This window comes from Macaca nemestrina, chromosome 5, assembly GCF_043159975.1.
Source record: "Macaca nemestrina isolate mMacNem1 chromosome 5, mMacNem.hap1, whole genome shotgun sequence".
Classification (NCBI taxonomy): domain Eukaryota; kingdom Metazoa; phylum Chordata; class Mammalia; order Primates; family Cercopithecidae; genus Macaca; species Macaca nemestrina.
The window spans coordinates 7,237,249-7,257,881 of record NC_092129.1 but is presented as its reverse complement, the minus strand read 5'-3'; the positions used below and the strand labels follow the sequence as shown (position 1 = coordinate 7,257,881).

Sequence of the window (20,633 nt, the reverse complement as noted above, 5' to 3'; positions counted from 1 at the left end):
GGTTCAGCGAGCATTAATGGTATTTAAAAAAGAGAGAGAATTGGAGCCTCCTATTACTACCCATCATGTTGTTGGGAAAAACAATAGAGAGATTGATGAAAAGGATCATTGGCGGAAGGAAAGATGTTGTATACATTATCATAATGATCTCCTATGCTGAGTGATTTCAAAGTAAGACACTAAGGGTGTCGCTATTTTTTCCTCAGCAATTTCTTGCAAGGTCTAACGATTACAGGAAGAGGCAGAGCGGCTACATGAATTTCAGAAATTCAGTCCTGTTCTTGGTATTCCCACTATTCACTGCTTATTTTGACACTGCTACAAACATTTTCAAGCCTTTTCTGACACTCCATTTAAGCAATACAAGCAAGTTACTTCATAAGTTTCCGCTTTATTCCTGACAAATATTTTTTTTAAATGTTCTCTCAGTGTGCTTTTTAAAAAATCATTTTACTTGAAGTTCCAGGATACACGTGCAGGACGTGCAGGTTTGTTCCATAGGTATACATGTACCATGGTGGTTAGCTGGACCTTTCAACCCATCATCTAGGTTTTAAGCTCTGCATACATCAGGTATTGGTCCTAATGCTCTCCCTCCCCTTGCCCTCCACCCCCAACAGGCCCCGGTGTGTGATGTTCACCTCCCTTTGTCCATGTGTTCTCACAGCTCGACTCCCACTTATGAGTGAGAACATGAGGTGTTTGCTGGAAGCCATCATCCTCGGTGTGCTTTTAAGCAGAGCGAATGTCTCTCTTCTTTCTCCTTGCTATCTAATTTCCTTCTTTCTTTTCTACTTTGTTGTCTGCAGAGCCAGCAGAATGACTTCTGCAGAAGAAAACAGTTGTTGATGATGCTAGAGCCCACGGGGAATCCGTGGCTTCCACAGGGTTTCTTTCCCATCCGTACTCCTGATTACTGCGGGCCCTACACTGAGTGCTGCTTTCATCGGTGATGTGCTGCTAGTGGGGTTAGAAACTGCTCATTAGAGGGTCTCACAGGGATAGCTTTTTAGTCACGTTACTTTGGAGCCTGGAAGATTAAGATCTGACAGACAGGAAGAGCCACATATTGACTCAGAGGGAGATAGGAGGAGAAAAGTAGAATAGAATTTCTTTGGCTGGATTATAGTCCTTTTGCAAAAAGATGTAGCTGCAGCACCCACTGGTGTAATTACCAGTGCATGGTATTACCTTTGGTAGCCGTATGCGGTAAAGAGCTGCCATGTATGACAAGGCAAATCTTGAAGGGGAGGTAAGAAAAGTAAGAATTGATTACACCTGAAAGGACTGGCTTCAGAAAATGAGCCAGACTCCCTATGAATACAAGAAAAATGACAGACACCTGCTTCTTCTCACCCCTGGGGGCTAATTCAGTCGTGAGGTAGAGAATTGTATTATAGGAAAGCTCAAAATTGATGTCAGGGATCTGTTGGCCTTGGCTGGTTCTAAATGTGTCCTGAGCAAAAAGATCTGTGGGAGGTGGAGCAGAAAGAACAAGGCACCTGGTTGCTCACCACAGATGTCATTTAGAGGAATAATTTGGCACTTCTGGGAGTCCCAGAATTGCATATTTTCTTTTCTTTTTTTAAGGATACTCTAAAGAAAACTTAGATTTTTGGTGACTTAAGGAACTAAATTTGATTAAATTAGTTTTAATTGTCATGAGGAAAGCTATGGACAGTTTATGTCGTATTTTTTCTTAGTTTTTGACAACCAAATATATACCAGCTTAGAGGAAGGACATGATGGATGCATCGCTGTTGTCTTCCCTGAATCAACTTACTTCTTTTCAGTATTTTTTATCTTCAATTCTCTCTGTTAGCTGTTTCTTGTCAACATTTAAATATGTTTGTAACTCTGCAGCTTAATAAAAACCAAAAACATAAACTATATATGTCCAAAAGCAAAAGAGAGACAGGAAGAAAGAAAATGCCCCATGAGTTGATCTAAATGCCAATCTTTCCTCTTTAGCTGCCCGTAGGCTTCTCCTCCTCCTCTTCACAGCCAAGCTTCTTAAGAGACATGTCTAGTTGTTCCCTCTACATCTTTACAAGCCACTCACCCTGAAATTTGTTTCCAATGCCTACAATTCCATCAAAAATGTGCTCAACAAAACTGCTAATGACCCTGTTGTTAAATGCAAAGGGCGGTGTTTAATCTGTTTCCTCCTTATCCTTAGCAGCAGCCAACACTCAGTTTTTCCCGCTAAACCTTGGTTTCCACATGCCTCACTCTTCTGGCTGGCTTCACTCATCTCTGGCCACACCTTCAGTTTCCTTTGCGGGATTCTTGCCCTGGATCTTTTGCTGAACATCAGCATTCAGCTCTGAGAGTTCTCTTTTTCCTCTCTGCTTCATCATATTCACATCCATGGTTTCAATTATCAGTATTATGCTGATGATTTTTAAATCTTCATATGGCCAGCCATGATCTCTTTTCTAAGATCCCAGCTCATATGCTGAAAAGCCTCACTGGGTAACTGAAAAACATATCTTACCTGAAGGTAAATGTGAACATGTCAGAGAAAAAACACAATCTTCTTCTACAAGAAGGTCATTCCCCCTCCCAATGGCTGAACAGAACTTCAAATCAGTTATACAAATCTAAATTCTGGGTCTCAGTATTTACTTCACTCTCTCCTCAACTCTCCACTCATCAACAGTTTTTATCATTGTATGTCTCTGAACTGTGTATATTCTTTTTGTCTCCATTGCAGCTTTATTTCTTTGGACAAAGCCAACATTATTCTGCGTCAGCATTTCGGTGATGATCTCCTCTTTCACTTTTCCATAAGCAGGCTTGCCCACATTTTACCCTCTGCATCCATTACTTCTCTAAAATGGTCACCTGCCTGTGGCTGCATGGTTCCTCTGCTCTCTCCTGCCATTCTAGACCAATCTCTGGCCACTTCTCTATGATTTCAGCTTTACACCCATAGTGGATACTCTTTAAAAATTAGGCCTTTGCATTCTGCCTTAAAGATATTTTTCCTTTACTTTGCCAGCATTATTTCTACTTAATGTGTTTTGTCTCTGTGTCCCCATCTAAATCTCAGGTTGATTTGTGATTCTGGGTGTTGGAGGGACCTAGTGGGAGGTGATTGGATCACTGGGGCAGATTTCTCCCTTACTATTCTCATGACAGTGAGTTCTCATGAGATCTGGTTGTTTAAAAGTGTGTAGCACTTCCCCACCCTGCACTCTCTATATATCTGTTGCCAACATGTGAAGATGTGCCTGCTTCCCCTTCATCTTCCAACATGATTATAAGTTTCCTCAGGCCTCCCCAGCCATGCCACCTGTACAGCCTGTGAAACTATCAGTCAATTACACCTCTTTATAAATTACTCAGTCTTGGGTAGTTCTTTATAGCAGTGTAAGAATGGATTAATACAGAAAATTGGTACTAGAGTAGTGAGGCATTGCTATAAAGATACCTGAAAATGTGGAAGTGACTTTGGAACTGGGTAATGGGCAGAGATTGGAACAGTTCAGAGGACTCAAAAGAAGACAGGAAGATGAGAAAAAGTTTGGAATTTTCTAGAGACTTTTGGAATGGTTGTGGTCAAAGTGCTGATAGTGATATGGACAGTGAAGTGTCTGAGGAGGTCTCAGGTGGAGATGAGAAACTTACTGAGAACTTGAGTAATGGTCACTATTGCTGTGCTTTAGCAAGGAGACTGGTGGCATTTTGTCCATGCTCTAGAGATTTGTAGAAATTTGAAGTTGAGAGAGGTGATTTAGGATACCTGTTGGAAGAAATTTCTAAGCAGCAAAGCATTCAAGAATTGACCTGGCTGCTTCTAACAGTGTATGCTTTTAAGAATTCACAAGGAGATGGTCTAAAATTGAAACATATTTAAAGAGGAAGCAGGAGATAAACGTTTTGAAAATTTGCAACCTAACCATGCAGTAGAAAAGAAAAACCCATTTTCTGGGGAGGAATTCAAGGCTGCAGAAATTTGCATAAGTAAAGAGGAGCTGAATGTTAATAGCCAAGACAATGGGGAAATGCCTCCAGGGCATTTCAGAGACCTTCGCAGCAGCCCCTCCTATCACAGGCCTGGAGGCCTAGGAGGGAAAAATGATTTTGTGGGTCAGGTCCTGGGCCCAGATGCTCTGTGCATCCTTGGGACATGGTGCCCTGCATCCCAGCTGCTTTAGCTCTAGCCATGGTTAAAAGAGGCTAAGCTATAGCTTGGGCGATTGCTTCAGAGGGTGTAAGCACCAGGCCTTGGTGGCTTCCATGTGGTGTTGGGCCTGTGAGTGTGTAGAATGCAAGAGTTGAGGTTTAGGAATATTTGTCTTGTTTTCAGAGATGTATGAAAATGCCTGGGTTTCCAGGCAGAAGTCTGCTGCAGGGGCGGGGCCCTTATAGAGAACCTCTACTAGGGCAGTGCAGAAGGAAAATGTGGGGTTGGAACCCCCAAACAGAATCACCACTGGGGCACTGCCTAGTGGAACTGTGAGAAGATGGCCACCGTCTTCCAGACCCCAGAATAGTAGATCTACCAACAACGTGCACCGTATATCTGGAAAAGCTGCAGGCAATGCCTGTGAACGCAGCTGCCAGAATTGTATCCTGAAGTGCCCCAGGGACAGAGCTGCCCAAGGCCTTGGCAACCCACCCATTGTGTTGGTGTGACCTGAATGTGAGACATGGAGTCAAAGGAGATTATTTTGGATCTTTAAGATTTAATGACTGTCCTGCTGTGATTTGCAGACTTGCACAGGGCCTGGAGCCCCTTTCTGTTAGCTGATTTCTCACTTTTGGAATGGGGGCATTTACCCAATGCATGTATCCCCATTGTGTATTGGAAATAACTAACTTGATTTTTACTTCACAGACTCATAGGCAGAAGGGACTTGTGTCTCAGATGTAACTTTGGACTTGGACTTTTGTGTTAGTGCTGGAATGAGTTAAGACTCTAGGAGACTGTTGGGAAGGCATGATTGTGTTTTGAAATGTGAGAAGAACATGAGATTTTAGAGGGGCTAGGGGAAAAATGAGATGGTTTGGTTCTGTGTCCCTACCCATATCTCATGTTGAATTGTATTCTGGAGTGTTGGAAGGACCTGGTGGGAAGTGATTGGATCACTGGGGTGGACTTCTCCCTTACTGTTCTCATGATAGTGAGTTCTCACAAGGTCTGGGGTTTGAAAGTGTATAGCACTTCCCCATTCATGCTCTCTCTCTGTTACCATCATAAGAGACATTCTTGCTTCCCCTTCTCCTTCCACCATGATTGTAAGTTTCAAAGATCTAGATTTTGAAAGTATGTGGCACTTACCCCTTCATGTTCTCTCTTTCACCACCATAAGAAGACATGCTTGCTTCCCCTTCTCCTTCCACTATGATTGTAAACTTCCTGAAGCTTCCTCAGCCATGCCTCCTGTATAGCTTGTGAAACTATGAGTCAATTAAACCTCTTTTCTTTATAAATTACCCAGACTCAGGTAGTTCTTTATAGCAGTGTGAAAATAGACTAATATAGTACTTATTCTTCAAAATTTGTTTAAATGACATTTTTTATAAGCAAAGCATAACATCTCTTTATCCGAACCCTAATATGTTCCCTAAAAATGTTCCTTGCTATGTATTGATATGATTCCTTTAAACTTCCTAATGTTTTATCATCAATTTTTGCTTAATTGCCTATTAACCTATAGTGCTTATAAAAGAAAGAAATCTTAGCAGTTATTAACAGACAGCGCTATGATTATAGTTGAATATGACATTCACTCAAAGGAAAAACCATGTAAAATTATCATTTGTGTTTATATTTATTGATATGGAAAATATTTTTAATAACTTTCTATAACATTCTGTCAAGTGAAAAAAAATAAGGTTCAGTATTGCAAGTGCACTATGTTCCATTGATTAATAAATAAATTTGCTTTAAAACCAGGAAGGAAAGCAACACTTCCAGAATAGTGGAGTGAGGACCTTCACAGATAATACTCCCCAGCAAAGGCAACAAACACACTGGCAATGCTATGCTAAAGGTGTGTTTTTAGAACTCTGGAAGTTAACTAAAGACTTAAAACAGTATAAGAGTGTTTATTCAAGAAAATCTGCTGAACCTTGGTAAGAACAGCACAGTCTGTGACAATTCATCTCCATTGACTCCCAGCCCTGTTTCCCCCAACTGGTCTCACTAGTGTTGAAGGCCAGCAACCTACAGCAACCTACAGCAACCAAACGGGACAAGTGGCGTTTGAAGTTCCCCAGAAAATCTCATACAAAGTGCAGTTTTACTATTTGACCTGTCTCACAGTTCCCTGGAAAAATTCTGTTGTTTTACACAACTTGACTCAGTGCTCTTTTTTCAGGGAAACCTTTATCCTCAAAGCTTTGGGGGAAACAATCAGTAGTGATCATTCATCATCCTGCTGCCTGGGACCGCAGTGCCAGTCAGGGCAAACAAGAGCCAAAAACCTGGCCAAAAACTTGAAAAAGGGAGACCTCTGGAATGACAGACAAATTTAACCAAAAAAAGTCATCCTTGTGCACTAACGACTACAAAACATGGTGGAAAGAAAGAAAAAGACTTAAATAAAATGAATAAAAAGACATCACCTGTTCATGAATCAGAAGACTTAGTATTATTAAATAGCAGTTCTCCCCAAAATGACCCATAATCCCATAATTCAGTGCTGTTCCTGTTGAAATCCTAGTCTGTCTTTCTTTTTTAATTTTTTTACAGAATTTGACACACTGATCTTTTATGGAAGTGCAGTGACCCAGAATAGCCAAAACAACCTTGAAAAAGACAAAATTGGAAGACTCATACTTCCCAGTTTCAAAATGTACTACAGAGAATCTGATTATTTCTCCAGTTTCTGAGTTTAATTGCAGTAAATACACTAAGCAACTGGTAGAAAGCCCATATTGGATCCTTGACCTAGGTAGTAAAGATGATTTAAAAAGAAATGTCAAGTGAGCATCTCTATAGGTCCTCTACCATCAAGATAATACACTGAAAGCAATATTTCTTTACTCACCAAACTGTGTCTTTTTTTTTTTTTTTTTTTTTTTTGAGACGGCTCCGTTGCCCAGGCTGGAGTGCAGTTGCGCAATCTCGGCTCACTGCAAGCTCCACCTCCCAGGTTCACGTCATTCTCCTGCCTCAGCCTCCTGAGTAGCTGGGACTACAGGCACCCGCCACCACGCCCAGATAATTTTTTTGTATTTTTAGTAGAGACGGGGTTTCACCGTGTTAGCCAGGATGGTCTCGATCTCCTGACCTCATGGTCTGCCTGCCTCGGCTTCCCAAAGTGCTGGGATTACAGGCGTGAGCCACCATGCCCAGTCACTGTCTTATTTTTATAAAGCTTTGCTTAAACTACCTATAGTGGATTATGCTGTCAACAACTGAGACTCCTATTTATAAACGTCTATCTCTGCATTGTAGAATCAAAATAAGATTTTTTATATGTTTTATTTTCTATTTTATTGTCTAATAAATATATGTTCATTATATGGGCAAGAGAGTAAGATTTTAAGAGAGGTTTTGCTGCATGGGCTTTGATGGACTGGACCCTCAAATAATTCCCTTTACCCTGGATCTCACCTCTCATACCTCTCATCGTTGAGGGGGGATTAACTTTTTTTTTTTTTTTTAGATGGAGTCTCGCTCTGTCACCCAGGCTGGAGTGCGGTGGCGTGATCTCGGCTCACTGTAAGCTCCACCTCCCAGGTTCAAGTGATTCTCCTGCCTCGGCCTCCAGAGTAGCTAGGATTGCTGGCATGTGCCACCATGCCTGGCTAACTTTTGTATTTTTAGTAAAGATGGGGTTTCACCATTTTGGTCAGACTGGTCTTGAACTCCTGACCTTGTGATCCGCCCACCTCAGCCCTCCAAAATACTGGGATTACAGGTATAAGCCACCATGCCCAGCCAAGTGGGCACTAACTTTAGAGATTATCCTAGCCCTCTGTTTTCTTGCAGGGAAAGGCAACAGAGTAAAGACCAAATTCTGTGACTGAAGCATTGGTCAGTGGATTGAGTTTTGGCACAAAGTTATCTTATACGGTTTGTAGAGTTGATTAGGGTCCATTACTGCGCTCTGGGTTTGGTTCTCTGGGCCTTTGGTTTCTCCTTCTGGGTCTTCCTTCTTTTTTGTGAAAGTAACAGTGGTTTTCTCACCTTGCTTCTAACATATAGTGATCTGGGTTCTTTCATGTGGTTACCGTCTGACAAAGGGGAGCTAGAATAGCTGCGAGCTGGCCAGACATCTTTCTTTTCAGGAGCCTTAGGACTTTTTCTTCTGGTTTCTCCGCATAAGCATGTTTGGGTTACCTCGTAGCATAGTAACCTCACAGCAGTAGGACTAGTTACCATTTGGTTCAAGGTACCATAATGAGTACTCCAAACATCTAGGTAGATGGTGCAGCCCCTTTTCTGACATAGCCTAAGATTCAGACAGCAACATTTTGGATATTTCCTATTAGTTCAAATAAGTCAGAAGCCAAGATTCAAGGAGAAGGGACATAGATACCACCTCTGAATGGGAGGAGATCATGTTTGAATTGTTGAATAGTTTATGGGATGGGATTTATTGTTGGCTGCCTTTAGAAAAAACAACCTTCCACATGAAGTAATATAATATTGATTAACTTGTTAACATAGGGCTCACAAGCACCATTGCTGGTGGCTAAAGAGTTGCTCCTTTGGGGCTTAGAACTGATTCTCCCAAACAAATTGAATTTAGCAGAGGCGCAACTGTTGCTTTTAGTAGAATGTCTTTCAGCATATAATACAATTCCAGTTTCATATTGGAGAGTGCAAACCCTCTGAATTGAGGCATTCATAAAAAGACAAAGATGTTTACAAATATCCTAGGCAAATGGCTCAAAAAGATGTGTTAGAATGCTTAAAGCAAGGTCAAGGCTCATGAACTCCAGGGCACTGGAGATATGGAGGCATATGCAAACATCTTTTCAGGTCATTTCCTTAAACTATAATTTAACCTCTGCTCCTATCTCAGAAAAATGATATCTTATTAGTTATTGCTACCTATGATTTAAAATATCATAACCTATTTTGGAGAATCTATGGAGAAAAAGAAAGCACCAACCCTAGAAATACTGAGGAAATATAAGAAGCTATTGAAAATCTTTAAACACACAGCAAATTCTTAAAGGGAGCTTACCAAAGGAGACTAGGGATATAGCAGTTCTCTTATAACATCTAAGATCAGGGTGGTAAGGAGCGTAAGTGGCATGTGAATTGTTTATAAAAAGCATAATAATAATAAATAATAATTGTTACAAAAATTTTAAAATAGTATAAATATTATTATTATTTCACTGCCACCGCAATATTTTTGTTTTACTTTGCTAATGAAAGAATTGCTAGATGGTGGTTAGTGCATATTCTAACCTATTGTTGTATTTGTTATTGGATCTCAGGTGAACTTGGTGATTGCAATGAGAATTCAATACTTTGATTTTAAAATATTCCTATTTGCAGAATGACCACTCTCCAAAGGTACAGAGTAAGATTGTTATTGATTAAACAATGCACGTTTGACCTTTCTGGCTGGGATTGTAGGATTGGAACTCACAGGATCTTGCAGTAGCAAGGAAGTACACAGTTTTTTCATTCTAGACCCCCCTAATGCAGTGCTGAGGGAATTACCAGACTATAATGAAATGTAAATTAATTCCACACTCTTTGAGGTTCAAATAAAGTTCAGTGTGACAAGTCTTCTTGGTACTTGTTATACTGGAATAAGCCCTACTCTAATATAACAGATTCAAGCATTTTCACATTTCTTTTTCATTATTTAAAATAAATAACACTCCCTACTCTCTCCTATGTGATCACTGGCTTAAAACACATTCCCAAAATAAACTAAGATGACAAACAAAATCAATAATCCAATAAGGCTGAAGAAGGGCCGTTGCGTTCAAGGCTTTTTATGTACCCACTTCCCATTTGGTTTCAGTCATAATTCAAGGTGGTTCCTATGAGTTATGAACTTCCGTCAGTAGAGAGGCTGGTTGATTCATCCCGAGTTTTCCTGCCTGCATGCCTTTCACTCTGATTGAGAGCAGATCAGAGGATGGCAGATGAATTTCAGGGATGTACCTAGCCCTGGCCTTACCCAGTCATATGCATGCCACTGATTGTGATGCGGAATGTGGCAGAAAAAAAGTTTAAACACAAAAATGTCAGGTTGAAAATAAATACAGGGTAAAGGAAAAAATGTAATATCTAGATGTTAAAATTATCGTTTCTTCCAAAAAATGCTTTAAACATTCTTATTGTTCCTATTTCACTCTTCTAACTCCTTATCTATCTCTAGCCTGAAAACCCCCAGACATAGGTCTTCAGGGGATTCACTTAGAGCCCACTGTAGATATATTCTTCCCCATTTGATTGTAATAACATCGACATCTTCTCCTGTGGTTTTTAGTTATTTTATACCTATAGCTTTATTTCTCTGAAGAACAGCTAATGTGAGGACTTAATCATTTGTAAAGGCTATTAAAACAATATATACCTATGAATCTAGTGTTTTCATTTATACACCCTATGTAAAATGAGGAATGTGATTTTGAGTTTATATAACTACTATACACATACCTGCATTCATAAACATTGTACTCACATCTTAAGTTTCAAAGCCAAAGGGAATTCAGAAAAAATGTAATGGATCCCCAACAATAAAAGAAGAGATGCACATTTTAAACAGAGTACAAAATCAGCATATTTTTATAAAGAATCTGAATTTCATAAATGGCAGTTCCAGATATACTAAAATTGGCAATCTGTTATTACTTGAGTACATTTCTCTAACTCCTTTCCTAACAGAAAGATGCATACAGAAAGTACCTCTTTCAACTTACATTTGGATTATCATGAGGTACATATTTAAGACTTCTTGTTTTTGTTTGGTTTGCATTTAAAGTTTTGCTTTTAAAATGTAAGCAAACAGCCATTGAATAAAATGAGTGCTTTGGTGTCCAGCTACCTACTATGCACCCATAGTTATATTTAGATGCCTTTTTTGATGCTCTCAGAAAACTTGAAACATTTTACTAATCATTTGTCTATTTATTCTACTGTGCTTGACATGGTAAAAGGCAAATTTTAGACAATGAAACATACCTGGATGTGACCCATACATGTAGCCATAAATTTATTCCACTCTGCTTATCATAGGAACAGCACATTCCAGACCACAAAGGTTACCTGGGTAGTTCAGTTGCTGATATTCTGTTTAGAAAAATATTTTCCGTGAAGCGATTTGTTTTTTCTTTTGTACCTTCAAGGATTAAAAGTTTTTTGCTTACACATCTATTAAGGTGGCTTTCTGTTTTCCACATCTCTCTCTTCCAGCCCATCAGTCATATATATAATTGGTACAACAATGATTATTTTTCTGCTCAAAGACATTCAATGTCTCACTATTGCTTACAGTAATATTATAATAACACCCAGCATGATTTTCAGGCATTCTGCCATGTGACTCTCTGAACTTTTGTTTCTTAACTATTAATTATTTTTATATAATAATTCACTGATGTTGCATTTATTAAAACCAATATATTCATGTGAAAAATTTACAAAATCAATTAGTGAGCATAAGAGCTCACAATCAATAAGGAATAGTGGCATGCAAATAAATATCTCAATACAATGAAATGGGTACCATCATAGAGGAAAAAGTTACATGGATGCATTAAGAAAGAGAACGTCTACATGAGTTCAAGATAACTTCCTAGGGAACACCTATTAGTTGAACTGTTAGCAATGGGTAGGAATTTATCAAGTCAACAATGGGCAAAAGGGTATGGAAGAAGAAAAGAAAAAGGTGAACACAATATGAAACCATTAATTATATACCAAGTTCCAAAAATGGTCCCAAGTATGGCTATTTTTTCAAGTGTGTCAAGGAGAGGAGTGGTCAGAAATACAACTGTAGGAGAACATTAAAATTAGACAGAGAAAAATCCCATACTGAGAGCTGTCAAAAGTGTTTTAGTTGAGAAATGTCATAGTCCGATGACATTCGTGTTTTATGAAATAAAATATCGAGTAAAATAGAAACTGACCAGAAAAAGCATTAACTAAAAATCCAAAAGATTAACTAAAGGTGATTAAAATTACTCAGGCAAGAGATGAAACAGTTAATAATTGGAATTGATAATTCATTAGAGAAGAAGAAAATACTTTGAAATAATTCTGAAGTATTTTATGGGACTTAATGATTGCTGAAATATGAAAACTGAGGAAGAAGATGGGTTGATTAATAATGACTCTATCAACCACTTTTCCTAAGAAACAAAGTGAAAGATAATGCCATTGTAGAAGATAAGAACAGCAAGAGATAAAGTCAGTTTTGAATTCAAGAAGGAAATAAAATAATTCGGTGCTGTTTTCAGTGCTTCCTCCAAAATTAATGTGTTGGAACCTTAATCCCCAATGCAACAGTGTTGACTGGTGGGACCTTTGAGAGGTGATAAAAATCATGAGGGCTCTGCCATCATGAATAGATTAATGCCTTTATTGTGGAGGTGGTTTGTTATAAAAAGTAAGTTAATCCCCCTCCTCTTATGCATGTTCACCCTCTTGACTTTCCCTTATGGGATGATGCAGCAAGAAGGCCCTTCGCCAAATGACCTTGGACTTCCCAGCCTCCAGAACCATAAGAAATCAATCTCTGTTCTTCATAAATTACCCTGTCTCAGGGATTTTGTTATAGCAGCACAAAGTAAGACATTTTGTTTGGGACATTTGGGGTTTGTGATGTCTTTGTAACTATTGGATAGTTTAGCAAGACATTAAAATTATTGGGTTTAATGTTCAATAGACTCTCACAACTAGAGACGAAGATTTTTCAAGGCATTGCATGATGATGGTTGAAACTGAGGGAGGTAATAGTATTTCAGACAAACTGTGAGGTATTAGAAAAAGGAAAGGGCAAAGACCAACACTTAGGATACATGTAGTTGTCCTAGAAGAGGGTAAAACCCTTGAGATAATCATACTTAAGACAAACATGGAAGATGGAATAGAAAAAATAATGCATTTTCAATAGGACTGAATAATTCAAATTCATTAACTATGAGAGTAAATGAAATGTATCTAATGAATTTATCAAGAAAAAATTTACTGGTGATATTTACCAGAATTTTTCATACAATGTTTATAGAATGGCAAAGATATAAATTTGATTGTAATATATTAGAAGAAAATGAAAAGCAAGGAATTTGATACTGGAATGCTAGAACATTTTTCAAAATATTTAGCGATAAATTTAGAAACAGATGCATAAACTCAAGGGTGCTCAGCATGTGAGACCAGGTGAGTGGCCAAGACCCAAAAGGCACTGTTTACCATTCATAAGAGAAGAATGAAAAGTGAATGGCACCCCTGGAGAGGTGTAACACAGTGGCTTGTGTAACTCAATATATTGTAATAAAATGTACTGAGATAATAAAAATTGGGGAAGAAAAAGATTTGAATAGGTACAATTGAACATATTAAGTCCATAGTACCTCTGGGTTGGAAATAAAGGAATGTAAAGAATTAAGTTGCTTTTCCTGGTTTATGGACATCAATTTGGGCGTTATTATCATGTAGACTTTATTTTAAATGATTGAGGTAGATAAGGTCACTCAGGAAAGGATGCATACAGGAGAGATAAGTCGTCCCATGATTTGACTCAGAAGATTTCCAACATTTAGAAATCAGATAGAGAAGACTCCAGAAAAAAAGATGAGAAGGAATAGCAAGTGATATGAAAGGACAAAAAGTATATATCACCATAAAAGCCCAAAGATGAAAAGATTTTGAAGAGGCAATGTTTAACTGAGTGTAAATATGTTGAGTTGGATGAAGAGAGCAAGTAGCCACTATGCTTGGTCAAATGATGATCTCAACAAAGGCAATTATGATGAGAATTTAAACCTTCTACATAGCTGATTGGCTGCATTTACATGATCTTAATAATCCACTCACTTCAACAACATAACTTTCCTATTCCAGGAAACTTCCCAGAAAGATAAAAGTTGCAAGTAACTGTATTGTTTATTTCATAAATTTCTTAAAACATAGAATGAATTACACACCAAGACCCTTGATCCCCTTACTCCCAAGCCTTGCCTTGTGTTCACAAATCTTATTATATCATGACACTTACTCAATGCTAACAAAGCTTTCACATTGAAAGACTAAAATATACCACTCTGCGAAGCGTCAATAAATATCCCAACTTTGATTTTTGTGTGTGTGTGTGTGAGAAGCTATTAAGACTGTGAGTCAGATCTCTTACCATGGTTAAAAATAAATGCAGCTTCGTTTGATCAACAGGTTGTTTTGGTAACATGCTGGCAAAAAATGATAAACAGAACTTTTATGGAATGAGTTGCAGAATAATAGGAAGTAAAATACCAGAATCAGTTTGTATATATAACAAACGTGGATAGTTAAGTTGTAAGAAGGAGGTAGGTAGGTTGACAGATGTTAGACTCAAGGGAGAGATTGTTTATTTAATGTTTTTAAGATGGAAAATTAAAGCCTATATGATGTACACTGAGGAACATACATCTAGAGGAGAGACAGAAATTGATGATACATAAAACAGAGTGCAAAACCAAAGAAAGACGTTAATCAGGTGAGGGGGATGGGATCTACTGGGCATTTGCAAAGATAAGCTTTAATGGAAAGAATTCCTTCATGGCTCCAAGAAGAAGGGAAGAAAAAATAGTTTCAGATGCAGATGAATTCATGATTTGTTGATTTAAAGATGAAGGGATGTGTTGCAGTCTATTTAAGCCACTGTAGGAAAATATCATAAACTGTGTAGCTCATGAACAACAGAAATGTACATCTCCTAGTTCTGGAGGCTGTAAAGTTCAAGATCAAGGCATTGGTGAATTTGATGTCTAGTGAGGACCTGCTTAGTGGTCGATGTATGGCTTTTTACTCGGTCTTTGCATGGTTGAAGAGACAAGGGGTCTCCTTCAGGCCTCTTTTGTAAGGGCACCAATTCCATTCATGAAGCCTCTGCTTTCATGACCTAATTATTTCCTGAAGGCCCTACCTCCTAATACCACCACCTTGAGGGTTAAGATTTTTGTTTTTATTATTATTATTATTATTTGAGACAGGGTTTTGCTCTGTCACCCAGGCTGGAGTGCAGTGGCGCCATCTCGGCTCACTGCAACATCCGCTTTCTGGGCTCAAGCGATTCTTGTGCCTCAGCCTCCCAAGTAGCTGGGACTACAGGCAGGTGCCACCATAGCCAGCTAATTTTTGTGTTTTTAGTAGAGACAGGGTTTTGCCATGTTGGTCAGTCTGGTCTCAAACTCCTGGGCTCAAGTGATCCACTTGCCTTGGCCTCCCAAAATGCTGGGATTACAGGTGTGAGCCCCTGCATCCGGCCAGGGTTAGGATTTTACCAACCGAATTTTGAGGGGACACAAATATTCAGACCAATGCAAAATATTGTGTTTTCTATTTTTTCAAGTAAGTGTAAGTCAAAATGTAGTAATGGAGGGCTTGGAGTGGGAGAAATTTGAAAAGCCAAGAAGTATGAAAAAAAGTCACTCTGAAAGTATAAAGGCAAACCAGGCACCATGGAGAACATATATGTGGTCTACGATCAGTATTATGAGATAAATGAAGGCTGATAAGTCTGATAAATGCTTTTGAAATATAGAAGGGGAACATTATCATTGTTTATAGGAATAGAAAGCCTTCAGAGGGTAGCAGAATATCTTGACCACAGTGTCAGGGAGAATCTGGCCAGAGGACCATCCACAGATTCCTTGGAAAGCAGTGGTAGCACCAGGCCCCTGATTAACCTGGAAGCAGCAGAAACAAACCACATTTTGTTCATCTCTAAAGCTTTACAAATGATGAATAACAGTATTTCTTCAAGCGTTTTTTTTTGTTGTTGTTGTATTGCTTGCTTGTTTGATTTTTTGAGGACTCAGCACTCAGAAAGTCTTCAAGCATGTGTTTGTGTAATGACACCAGCATTTCTCTTTCCTGCCATATACTGACCTGTATCTTCTATTGATGGTAGGGAGTTAATCTCTGAAATCTAGCAGGGAAATATTAGATAGCAAATATTTCAAGATTTTAAAAATACTTTCCACGGACTGCTTAAGTTAGATGCTGCAGCTGTTAGGTGAAATGTAGTCAAAACTTGGCCAAGGCTGAATGTTGATGAGGAATGCCTTGGTTCTTTTGTGATATACTTCCATTTCTAGCTCTAAATATAATATTTACTTTCAGAGGAAGCAATAAAGCAATAACCTGATTGTTTTAAGGTCTCATACCACATACACTGCAATTGAAGTAAAAGATCTCAATATTAAGAAGCCATGTTGGTTTCATTCCCACATTTGTTAAATGTGGAGCAGAAGCACTGACTTGAAGCAATGATTTGAGGAACACGCTAAATTTAGATTTTTCAGTCATCCTTTCTGACGTCCTTTTCCTATAATTTACTATCAATTAGATGATTCACTTCCATCTGCATCATGCCACCTCCCTTTAGAACCTTCTATAAAGAGCTTGATGTTTCCTAAATATGTTATACAAGCTGCCTTATATTTGTGAGGCCTCTTTTGGCAGTGTCTAAGCTGTGAGGCTATGGTCATTTTAATTCTATATTTCAAATATTTAATTCAGTTTGAACTAATTATGAATGACTCAAATATTGTCATATCCTCTTCTCCTAGTTATTTAAAATACTATATACATAAAATAATTTTGGATATTTCATGTTTATAGTTATTTAAGAAATTCTATTTTAACTCTCCCCGCCATATCTTCTATATGAGAAAAAGGTTGGTTATTACACATGATGTGTGGATGTCATCAGTCAACCAAACTAACACAGTCAAGAAACTCATATAAGATACAGAATTGAAGAGAATTAACACGTGCTGATAGAATGTCTCCTAGCAGAGAAAGAATTATTAAAATTATATTTTAAAATCAGAGTGCATATGGAAAATAAAGGAAAGCAAAATTTTTAGTTATTTAGGATCATAAATATTAATTATAGCAAACTCTGTACTTAGCTGTGGAAAGAATATTGCTAACATTTATTAATATACTGCCTGAGGTTTTTGAGTTTGTTTTAAACTCTCAGACACAAGATTTAGTTCAGTAAGATTTTAACATCCCATGAATTAAGCCTATGTGCATAACATTTCAAGCATAATATTATGCAGGATATTTATTCAGTTCTAGTGCACTACAATTAAGACTCATAGATACAGTAATTTTCATCACAATCACCATGAGACATTCCATTAACTTATGAAAGCTGAGTTCTGCTAAACATTCTGATTGTTAACATGAAACAGAAGGTCCAAAATGATTGGATTCATCCTCTCAATTTTCTAAGTTTTACTCTTTCCTGTATTTTTTTGTGTGGCAACTGTTGAACTTTGTGCAAAAGTTTGCAAAGTTTTCCTTTATAGCATATGCCATGTTTAGCTCACAGTACTGGTTTGGAGAGTTTGGCTGAACTTACCCTTGCAACTTTTTGAGAATTTATGAAGTTCCAGTCATATTTTATGTAAAGTGTTTTCCCTCAGATCTACCAGAAAAAATACAAAATGACCTTACCCTTTCTTATGATGCACTGAAAATGTAAGTCTGAAAAGCAAAAGCCTGTAGAAATGTCAATATCAAGAAATGACTTAACATGTTGATATCTCACTCAAGATACGTCACTTAAGATAGTTTCCTTTAAAATCGCTTTTTTTTTTTTTTTTGCAAGCAACTGTAGTTTTTGCTATTATTTTTCCTGTTGAGACTTAAGCTCCAGTCTTAATTGTATATTACAAAGGGTAACTCCTGTGGCCTCTCAAAATATGAGCATGATTTTAAAATTTATCTTGTGCATTACATTCTGTGAAAGTTATAAAACTGCAATTACTAGTTAGTTCAAAATCTAGTTTAAAAAGCTGTACATATAATGAAAATTAATAAAAGCATAAGATGAGAAAATATTATATGAAAGAAACATATTATATCTGCTACAAAAAATCAGAGGCAGAATAGACCCTATTGACTGTAGTGTTCAGAAAAGGTCTCACGTAGGAGTTGGAACTTGAGTCTAGCCTTAAGTGTTGGGTAAGATTTGAGTCAACAGGGAAGACCAGGAGAGGAAATTCTGCCAGGAGAAAGGCATTACTATGAAAGTGAAAAAGCATACAGCATGTTCTATGGATAGGAAAACAGGTCTGGCCTGATCAGAATATTCTTTTTGGAGATAGCAGAATGCCAGTTTGGAAATAGAAGTAGAGGAGACCTTACTAGTTTAATAATAACTAGACCTTATTCTAGTTTAAGAAAATTCAATTCTACCCTGTGTAGTTGGGGATATCCTGAGGGTTTTTGAGACACACGAGTAGCATGATGAAATGAAAAATAATGGCAGTATTGCCATCTATGTAGGATAGAATGGAGAGAACTGGATGATTAAGCAGACATGAATTAAAAGTTTTTCTGTAGGAAGAATAAAGAAATGGTGAATGTTAAGCAAAAAAGACATAGAAAGAAGTAATGTGATATTAAGTGAATCCCCTGGGGAAGTGGTGTTGGATACAATGGCTAACGTTTGAAAGTTGCACATTTGGGAGACTTGGAGAAAGGTGGTACTGATGACAGTAAGTGTGAAATTAAGGAGCACCTGGAAGTAGGGAGTGGGGTGTGAAGGGGAAGGTATCACATGTGTCTGTAGACTCATTCCTGAGTGGGAACACGGCATTTAAGAGGGAAGGTCCATTAGGCACATGTAAGGCTTGAGTTGAGTAGATTCAACTCTGCACAGCCTGAGGATTTTCCTCTCAGTTCACAGCACAGTACAAATAATTATTCCACTCTCTGTTCCTGCTGATTAGTCAGTGGGTCAAGTCAGTCACTGTAGCCATTCCTAATCAGTTAACTTTAGGCCTCATATCTAAAAGCCGCAGACTTACTCTGCCTTCTCCTGAAGTAGAATTTAGAAGCATAAAAATCTGAGTAGACTTCAGCTCCAGAGATACTTAGAATAAACATGGTGCATAAAATCTCTCTGAATCTCTTCTGTTCATCCAGTGGAAAAAAACTATCAAACTTTGCACCCCACTGCTATTCCAGCTATTGCTATTTCAGCTCAATTTATAAGGGAAAAGATGAATTTACATGAGACCTGTCTGGGGGGAGGGGGGGAAATTTTCAGCTATGTGCTAGTCCAGTCTATAGAAAGGGCTCCTTTCTTAACTTACTTCAATCGTCTTAAGAATCAGCTTCTTTTTGACTCATTCATTTAGTTTTATGAGAAAATGCCTCAAGTTTTCCACTTATTTTCCTGTGTCTCCATCCAATTTTTACTGTCTTTTTCCACCTACAACTAAGTATGACTGATATTGTTTCCCTGTTTCTCTCCCATTCCTTTGTAGATAAGACCCTCTCCCTGTCCCCGAAATGAACAGTGCACCCAAGGCAAGAATGAAGCCGGGTTCTAGATGCACTTCTGCCATTCATTGGATGTACAAACTTCTGCAAAATACTGATTTTATTCTTTGTCTGCAAAAGGTATTTTGAATTTTCAGTTAATTGCAAGATTCCTGTCAGTCATTTTTTATTTTTTACTATTTTGTCTTTTAAGATAAAATATCTCTTTTTTATTCTTGTCTGTAAAATGTAGATTTTGACTTTTCGGTTAATTGCAAGATTCCTGTCAATCCTTTTTTTTATTTTTCACTTTTTTGTCTTGTAAAGATTTTCTCCTACTGATAAGAGCAAACATTCACTTTTTTGGCATCTATATCATTGTGAAGAAAACTCGGCATTTATGCAAATTAATATGGCTGTAATTTATGACCCCTAATCTGAAGTGGGAACTCAACTCCGCTCACCAAACATCCAATAAACTTCAACTTTTCTGTGCCCCCACCGGCTGCAATGACTGTCTCTCACTACATCTTCAAGTCTCAAAACTTAGTCCAACAGAACCCAACAAGCTCAGTAGACAAATAGCAGCCACCAGATGAAAACTCTCTCCTATTCTCACCTAGAAATTGGCACAGCCCCAGCCTCTGCAGCAAGCTTTTCCTTTCAGCCACTCCTTAAGTGAGAAGCATCACTCCTCTTACATGAGATCCAACCCTGCAGCTGTGCCGCACCCTCATCTCCGCAAACTCCCAAAGGGCTTTCCAGCTTCAGTGCACCCCTGTGTTTCTGACATCATCAGTTTCTACATCTCGGTGGAATCATTACTATCATGCAGATATGTTCTGGCATGTTCCATCTTAAATAATGCTTTTTCCCTCTGACCAAGTCCACATGCAGCCACGATCCATTGTTTTGTACTTTTTCAGAAGCATCCAGAAATGGCTTTCTATGCTTACTTTCTGTACTCAACGCTCACCCCATCAACTCCCACACACACACATACACACACACACACACACACACGCGCACACACACACACACACATACACTGACACCATTCTTGTTAGGATCACTGCAACGTCATGTGACCCAATCAAATGGTGTGGTCTGACCGGCTTTAATTTGTTCTCTTGGCCCAATTGATCTGAGCAGTCCTTCTGCTCAGAAACCCAATCTTATCTTGGCTTTCATGAAATCACAGTCCCCTGTTTTT

General features: G+C 38.2%; 1 long non-coding RNA gene across 4 annotated transcripts in view; it reads left to right on the top strand.

Annotated features, from left to right (window-relative positions):
* The window catches only part of LOC105487533 (uncharacterized), a 55,729-nt gene extending 35,325 nt beyond the window's left edge, over positions 1-20,404 (top strand). For all 4 annotated transcript variants that reach the window (XR_011623259.1, XR_011623260.1, XR_011623262.1 and 1 more), the window contains one exon: positions 19,426-20,404. This is a non-coding gene — a long non-coding RNA (uncharacterized lncRNA). The remainder of the gene's footprint in view (positions 1-19,425) is intronic.
* Positions 20,405-20,633: the final 229 nt, after the last annotated feature.